Source organism: Eriocheir sinensis, unplaced genomic scaffold, assembly GCF_024679095.1.
Source record: "Eriocheir sinensis breed Jianghai 21 unplaced genomic scaffold, ASM2467909v1 Scaffold288, whole genome shotgun sequence".
Lineage (NCBI taxonomy): Eukaryota > Metazoa > Arthropoda > Malacostraca > Decapoda > Varunidae > Eriocheir > Eriocheir sinensis.
This window is the reverse complement of record NW_026111596.1, coordinates 90,657-99,254: the sequence shown is the minus strand read 5'-3', so window position 1 is coordinate 99,254 and position 8,598 is coordinate 90,657. Positions and strand designations below refer to the sequence as shown.

Sequence of the window (8,598 nt, the reverse complement as noted above, 5' to 3'; positions counted from 1 at the left end):
TGAACTCGCGTCCTCCTGAACACGAGGCCGTTACTCTGACGACTCAGCCACCGCCTCCCCTAATAGATAGAAATAGAAAAGACATGACGTAAGAAAGGCAGACGGAGAAAAGATAAAAGAAGAAGAGATAGACGAAGTAAAGATAGACAGAGAAAACAAAAGTATCAAAAACTCCCGCAAGACGCCGTTGCCATAGATATAGAGACGGATAAAGATGCCGGAAAGAAAAAAAAAAAAAAAAAAGGGATTGAATTAGTTAGAAGTTGGTGGTTAGGAGAAGCTGGTCGGCCGTGTGTTCTTCAGAAGGAAACATAACAAGGAAAAAGCAGCATCAAAGACTCCCGCAAGACACCGCCCCATAAAGAGAGACGGAGAGAGAGGCCGGAAAAAGAATGATCGAATTAGTTAGGAGATGATGGTTAGAAGCTTGTCGACCGTGTATTCTCGAAGAGTGTTTACTTTTAGGACAAATGAGACAAAACAAAAACAAAAGTAGTATCAAAGACGCCCGCAAGACGCTATTCCCATAAAGAGAGACGGAGAGAGAGGCCGGAAAAAGAGAATGATCGAATTAGTTAGAAGTCCGTGGTTAGGGAAAGCTTGTCGGCCGTGTGCTTACTTTCCTCGAGTGTTTACTTTTAAGGGCAAAGGAGACAGAACAAAGAGAAAGGAAAGTACCATAGACGCTCACATGACGCTGCCCCGTAATTATAGATGGACGAAGAAAATAATATGAAACAGACGGAGAGGAAACAGACGGAGAGGCGGACATAAGACAGTGAAAGGTGGGAGAAAGGAAATTATCAAAGACCCCTGCAAGACTGTTCCCATGAGACAGACGGAAAAAGAGCGATCGAGTTAGAAAATCCTTGTTGTTGGAAGCTGGTCGGCCGCGTACGAGGAGACAGAACAAGGGAAACACGTATCAGAGACGCCCGCAATACTCCGCCCCCATAAAGATAGACGGAGAAAGAGTAATCGAGCTCGAAGATCCTGGTGGTTAGGAGCTGGTCGCCCGCGTGCGAGGAGACAGAACAAGGGAAACACGTATCAGAGACGCCCGCAATACTCCGCCCCCATAAAGATAGATGGAGAAAGAGTGATCGAATTAGAAGATCCTGGTGGTTAGGAGCTGGTCGCCCGCGTGTGAGGAGACAGAACAAGGGAAATAAGTATCAAAGACTCCCACAAGACGCCACTACCATAAAGAAAGGCGGAGAAAGAGTCCGGAAAAAGAGCGATCGAGTTAGCTGAAGGGAAGGAAGTAAACTGAGATCAGAGCACCGTGAATTATAGGAGAAAAGAAATTACCAAAGACTCCCACAAGACGCTGTTTTCATAAAGAGGCCGGAAAAAGATCGACTGAATTAATTAAAAGAAGGTGACTGTTAGAAGCAGGTCGGCCGTGTATTCTTCAGAAGGAAACAGAAAAAGGGAAAAGAAGTCAAAGACGAGACGTTTTGGCCCAAAGACTCCCACAAGACGCCGCCCCCATAATAATAGTCGGAGAAGGAGGCGGAAAAAGAGCGCTCGAGTTAGCTAAATGGAAGGCTGCAAAGTAAGACCAGAGTACCGTGACGCGGAACTCTCAAGAAGTCCCGCTCTTTGATGTTACTTTCCCGGCTTCTGTAAAGACTCGCGCAATAAAGTAACAGAAAAATTACACCTCAGAGTGAGCGTCGACTTCTTTTGGCTGCAGATGAGGCAAAAAAGGAGAGGGAACGGGGAGGTTTCTGGTTTCTGGTTTCGTTCATGGTGTAGAAGAAGGGTCAAACTACCACCAGGGTCATAAAAATACTGCTGGAAATCCCCCAAACTCCTACGAATGCCTTGTCAAATGTGTGTTCTTGGGTACCGGAAATGTTTAAGAATATGACCAGACGCCTCCACCCCTCACGTCAACGGTTTCCAAAGCCCGAAAAGAAGATTAATCGGGTTTTCATGAGTGGTTTTTCACGGTCATGGTACAAAAGAAGGGTCATACTACCACCAGGGTCATAAAAGTATCCCAGGAAATGCCACACACACCTACGAAAGCCTTGTCAAATGTGAGTGCTTGGGGACCGGAATGTTTAAGAATATAACCCTCAGACTCTTCCACCTCACATGTCAACTATTTCCAAAGGCCGAAGAGGAGATTAATCGGGCTTTCATGAGTGCTTTTCCGCGGTCATGGTACAGAAGAAGGGTCAAACTACCACCAGGGCCATAAAAGTACTCCTGGAAAGCCCCAAACTCCTACGAAAGGCTTGTCAAATATGTGTTCTTGGGGACTGAATTGCTTAAGAATATGACCCTCACCCTCACCTTCCTTCCCTTGCTTGTGTGGGGTGGCGCTTCCTCCTCCTCCTCCTCCTCCTCTTCTTCCTCTTCCTCCTCCTCCTCGCAAGACCGAGGAAGTTGCTAGGAGGATGGAGGAGGGCAGCAGTATTTTGGCGGAAGATTTCCAGGGATCGCTGAGGGAGGCGGTGAGGCTCTAAAGTTTATAGATAAAACTCCTGAGCTCGAGACAGTGAAGAGGCGCGGGAAGTGACAAGCAGCGAGTGGCGGGCAGGGCGGCGGCAGGGAGGGAGGCAGTGTCCTGAACTGTAGTGGTGTTGAAAGTCCGGCCCGGTGTAGGTCAGATTATAGTTAGGTTATGTTAGGTCAGATTGGGTTACGTCAGGTTAGATTGGGTTAGGTTAGTCTACGTTAGGTTTGCTTGGGGTTAGGTCATTTTAGTTTAGGATACGACAGGTTGGGTTCGGTAAGATCAGGTTAGGTTAGGTCAAGTTTGGTTAGATTATAGTTAGGTTAGATTGGGTTAGGTTAGTCTACGTTAGGTTTGCTTGGGGTTAGGTCATTTTAGTTTAGGTTAAGACAGGTTGGGTTGGGTAAGATCAGGTTAGGTTAGGTCAAGTTTGGTTAGATTATAGTTAGGTTAGATTGGGTTAGGCCAGGTTAGGTTAGGTTAGATTAGGTTAGTTAAGGTTAGGATAAATTGGGTGACGTCAGGTTGGGTTAGCTGAGGTTAGGGTTGGTTAGGAGGAGGAGGAAGAACGCCTAGTGGGTTTTTTTTGTTGTTGTTGTTTTGTTTAATTGCCTTTGAGCTGTCTCCCTTTCTGTAAAAATAAAGGTTAAGCTAGGTTAGGATAAGCTAAAATAAGTTAGGACAAGTTAGCTTATATTAGCTAAGGTTAGGTTAGGTTAGCTGAGGTCAGGCTGGTTAGTTAAAGGTAGGGTAGATTGGGTTAGGTCAGGTTAGGTTAAATTAGATGAGGTCAGGATCGGTTATGACAGGACTTTTTGCCGGGAAATATACTGAGAATAATTAAGGGAGCATCACGTGGTTAAGTCAGGCTAGATTAGTTCAATAGGTCATTACTGATATTTTTTGGTGGGAAATACACCATAGAATAAAATGAGAATAAGTAGAATAGAATTAAGTTGTTAGTCACCCAAGTCTCAGGGGTTCGTCTTGGTGCCAATCTTGCATACTTTTCTGAAACATGCGGCCGGGAGAGAGAGAGAGAGAGAGAGAGAGAGAGAGAGAGAGAGAGAGAGAGAGAGAGAGAGAGAGAGAGAGAGAGAGAGAGAGAGAGAGAGAGAGTCTGGTGGAGGAGGAGGCACTCACCATAGGGGTCCGCCAATCCTCGCTGAGTTAGGTAATATAAAAGACATGATTCACGCCAACAAAATGGATATAGATGGAGGAGCAGGCACTCACTCTTGGGTTCTATTTATCCTTGCTGTAGCGTGGATTAACAACGCCGCTTACTAATGCCCCGCCATATGTTTCCTGGGAGGCTGATGTTAGTGTGTGTGTGTGTGTGTGTGTGTGTGTGTGTGTGTGTGTGTGTGTGTGTGTGTGTGTGTGTGTGTGTGTGTGTGTGTGTGTGTGTGTGTGTGTGTGTGTGCGTGCGTGTGCTGCTGGGTTAATATAGTGTTCCCAAGCGTCCATCCCGAGCGGTGATGGATGCGAGGCTGGAGCTGTTGATGGAGTTCCAGTAAGTCACTCATAAAGCAGTGTGCGTGTGTGTGTGTGTGTGTGTGTGTGTGTGTGTGTGTGGACGGGATGATAGAGAGTGGACCAGCGCTGGCTTATACTAGATTTATGGACAGAATGGGAGAGTTTCCGTGTTAATAATAGTTCAGTGTGAAATAAAAGTTAAGAATATGTAGATGTATAGATGGAGATGGAATAGAGTGGATGAGTGCAATTTATAGACGGAATGGGATTGTTTCTGGGTGGAGAGTTCAATGTGGAAAAAAAAGGTAAGAATATGATGGTTGTGCATTAATGGAGTATTAAGACAGAGTAGGATAGTTTAAAAAACATAAGAACATAAGAACGCAGGAGTCTGCAAGAGCCGGTAGGCCTGTACGAGGCAGCTCCTTTGAACCTAAGCTCCCGTGTATCTAACCCCACCTAATATCGCTGTCCATGAATTTATCTAGTCTATTTTAGAATGTGACAATTGTATTAGCACTCACCACATGACTGCTAAGCCTATTCCACTCATCCACCACCCTGTTAGTCAACCAATTTTTGCCTATGTCCCTGTTGAATCTGAATTTATCCAGTTTAAACCCATTACTTCGTGTCCTACCCGGTTCTCTTACCAACAAAACCTTATGAATGTCTCCCTTATTAAAGCCCTTCATCCATTTATAAACCTCGATCATGTCTCCACGCACCCTTCGCCTTTCTAGAGAATGCAAGTTTAACTGTTTGAGTCTTTCCTCGTATGGCAAGTTTCTCAACCCCTGAATCATCTTAGTCATCCTCCTCTGCACCGATTCTAACATTTTGATATCCATTCTATAGTAAGGTGACCAGAACTGAACCGCATAGTCAAGATGAGGTCTAACTAATGCTAAATATAGTTTGAGGAAGACTTCGGGGCTTCTGTTGCTTACGCTCCTTGAAATAAATCCCAGTACCCTATTTGCTCGATTTCTAGCTTGAATGCATTGTGCCCTTGGACGGAGATCAGAGCTCACTAAGACCCCTAAATCCCTCTCGCACCCAGACCTGCTTATGAGAGTGTCATTTGAGCAATAGTTATATGAGGGGTTGTTCCTACCTACACTCAGAATACTGCACTTCCCTACATTGAACTCCATCTGCCATTTATCCGCCCAGTCATACAATATGTTGAGTTCACCTAGAAGAATACTAGCGTCCTGATCCGACTCAATTACTCTACCGATCTTGGTATCATCTGCAAATTTACTAACATCACTACTAATTCCTGTATCTAAGTCATTGATATAAATAATAAACAAAAGTGGACCTAATACCGAACCTTGTGGGACCCCACTCGTAACACATCCCCAGTCAGATCTTTTACCATTGATTTGCACTCTTTGCTTCCTATTGCTAAGCCACGCCTTGACCCAGTTCAAAACTTTACCCTCTTCTCCGTGAGACTGTAATTTAAGCAACAGTCGTTGGTGAGGAACTTTGTCAAACGCTTTACTAAAATCAAGATAGATTACATCATAATTTTCATCTCTGCCAACCGCCTCAAATACTTTATTGTAGAAGGACAAGAGATTGGTGAGGCATGACCTACCTTTTGTGAACCCATGCTGCGTGATTATAAGTCGAAAACAGTTAAAAATAGGCAGGTGAAGATGAAATAGGCTGATCAAATTATGTGTTACTATTCTATTTACAAGCAGAATAGGATAGTGTGCGTAATTATTGGAAGAATGGGATAGTGTCTGTAATTATTGTAAGTGGATAAAAAGGTAAAATTACTGAAGATGAAACACTGAGCGAGTTCTACCTGACGATAGTTTTCAGACAGAATGTTATAGTGTTCATGTGTTGAGGTATTTGTGGAAGAAAAGTAAGAATATGAAAGTAAAGTGAGATAGAGGAGCGGATCTTCACATCAGTACAATTCATAGACGTGATGGGATAGGTTGTATATTTATGAGGATGAAATAATAGGCGAAATTTGCATGATTATTAGAACTTACAGACGGAGTGGGAGAGTACCAAGACTGACCTCTCCACCCGAGGCTGACTTCTCCTCTGACCTCGTACATTTTTTTTTTGCGGATATTTTTGTTGCTGTTATTGTTTTTTTTTTTTACCTTGAGCTGCCTCCCTTGTTGCATAAAAGTAGAGATTGCGTATTTATTAGTAGAAAATAGATAAAATACGTAGATAGATGTTGAAATAGAGTAGACGAGTTAGCATTACTAGAATTAAAGGACAAAATATGATAGTGTACGTAGTTATAAACAAAAAAAGTGAAATATATTGATGGAGACGGTATAGAGAGGATGAATTATGCGGTATATCAGAGTAAACAAGCTAGCATTACTAGAATTTAAAGAAAGAATAGGATAGTGTATGTGATTGTAAACGAAAAAAAGTCGAAATACATAGGTGGAGATGGTAGAGAGAGGGTCATTTTTGGGAAACACTCCACTATCCACCACAGAGGCAGAGAAAGACCTGGGAGTGTATGTTACCAGGCTACCAGTGAAGGGATATCCAGCACACCAACACCACATGGGAAACACTCCTCTATCCACCACAGAGGCAAAGAAAGACCTGGGAGTGTATGTTACCAGGCTACCAGTGAAGGGATATCCAGCACACCAATACCACATGGGAAACACTCCACTATCCACCACAGAGGCAGAGAAAGACCTGGGAGTGTATGTTATCAGGCTACCAGTGAAGAGATATCCAGCACACCAATACCACATGGGAAACACTCCACTATCTACCATAGCGGCAGAGAAAGACCTGGGAGTGTATGTTACCAGGCTACCAGTGAAGGGATATCAAGCACACCAATACCACATGGGAAACACTCCACTATCCACCACAGAGGCAGAGAAAGACCTGGGAGTGTATGTTACCAGGCTACCAGTGAAGAGATATCCAGCACACCAATACCACATGGGAAACACTCCACTATCTACCATAGCGGCAGAGAAAGACCTGGGAGTGTATGTTACCAGGCTACCAGTGAAGGGATATCAAGCACACCAATACCACATGGGAAACACTCCACTATCCACCACAGAGGCAGAGAAAGACCTGGGAGTGTATGTGACCAGGCTACCAGTGAAGGGATAGCCAGCACACCAATACCACGTGGGAAACACTCCACTATCCACCACAGAATCAGAGAAAGACCTGAGAGTGTATGTTACCAGGCTACCAGTGAAGGGATATCCAGCACACCAATACCACATGGGAAACACTCCACTATCCACCACAGAGGCAGAGAAAGACCTGGGAGTGTATGTTACCAGGCTACCAGTGAAGGGATATCCAGCACTCCAATACCACATGGAAAACACTCCACTATCCACCACAGAGGCAGAGAAAGACCTGGGAGTGTATGTTATCAGGCTACCAGTGAAGGGATATCCAGCACACCAATACCACATGGGAAACACTCCACTATCCACCACAGAGGCAGAGAAAGACCTGGGAGTGTATGTTACCAGGCTACCAGTGAAGGGATATCCAGCACACCAATACCACATGGGAAACACTCCACTATCCACCACAGAGGCAGAGAAAGACCTGGGAGTTTATGTTACCAGGCTACCAGTGAAGGGATATCCAGCACACCAATACCACATGGGAAACACTCCACTATCCACCACAGAGGCAGAGAAAGACCTGGGAGTGTATGTTACCAGGCTACCAGTGAAGGGATATCCAGCACACCAACACCACATGGGAAACATCTCCACTATCCACCACAGAGGCAGAGAAAGACCTGGGAGTGTATGTTACCAGGCTACCAGTGAAGGAATATCCAGCACACCAACACCACATGGGAAACACTCCACTATCCACCACTGAGGCAGAGAAAGACCTGAGAGTGTATGTTACCAGGCTACCAGTGAAGGGGTATCCAGCACACCAATACCACACGGGAAACACTCCACTATCCACCACAGAGGCAGAGACAGACCTGGGAGTGTATGTTACCAGGCTACCAGTGAAGGAATATTCAGCACACCAATAACACATGGGAAACACTAAACTATCCACCACAGAGACAGAGAAAGACCTGAGAGTGTATGTTACCAGGCTACCAGTGAAGGGATATCCAGCACACCAATACCACATGGGAAACACTCCACTATCCACCACAGAGGCAGAGAAAGACCTGGGAGTGTATGTGGCCAGGCTACCAGTGAAGGGATATCCAGCACACCAATACCACATGGGAAACACTCCACTATCCACCACAGAGGCAGAGAAAGACCTGGATGTGTATTTTACTAGGCTACCAGTGAAGGGATATTCAGCACACCAAAACCACATGGGAAACACTCCACTATCCACCACAGAGGCAGAGAAAGACCTGGAAGTGTATGTTACCAGGCTACCAGTGAAGGGATATCCAGCACACCAATACCACATGGGAAACACTCCACTATCCACCACAGAGGCAGAGAAAGACCTGGGAGTGTATGTTATCAGGCTACCAGTGAAGGGATATCCAGCACACCAATACCACATGGGAAACACTCCACTATCCACCACAGAGGCAGGGAAAGACCTGGAAGTGTATGTTACCAGGCTACCAGTGAAGCGATATCCAGCACTCCAATACCACATGGAAA

At 45.0% G+C, this 8,598-nt stretch overlaps 1 long non-coding RNA gene across 7 annotated transcripts; it reads right to left on the bottom strand.

Annotated features, from left to right (window-relative positions):
* Positions 1–6,502: 6,502 nt before the first annotated feature.
* On the bottom strand, positions 6,503–8,218 carry LOC126991473 (uncharacterized). Of its 7 annotated transcripts, XR_007745537.1 has the most exons (6): positions 8,040–8,218; positions 7,346–7,642; positions 7,148–7,246; positions 6,950–7,048; positions 6,752–6,850; positions 6,513–6,652 (listed from the first exon to the last, which is right to left on the bottom strand). It is a non-coding gene; the product is annotated as an uncharacterized LOC126991473 (long non-coding RNA). The 7 variants fall into 7 exon arrangements; XR_007745533.1 differs by lacking the exon at positions 8,040–8,218 and having other exon boundaries at positions 6,509–6,652; positions 7,346–7,703; XR_007745534.1 differs by lacking the exons at positions 6,752–6,850; positions 8,040–8,218 and having other exon boundaries at positions 6,507–6,652; positions 7,346–7,703.
* Between the last annotated feature and the right edge of the window lie 380 nt (positions 8,219–8,598).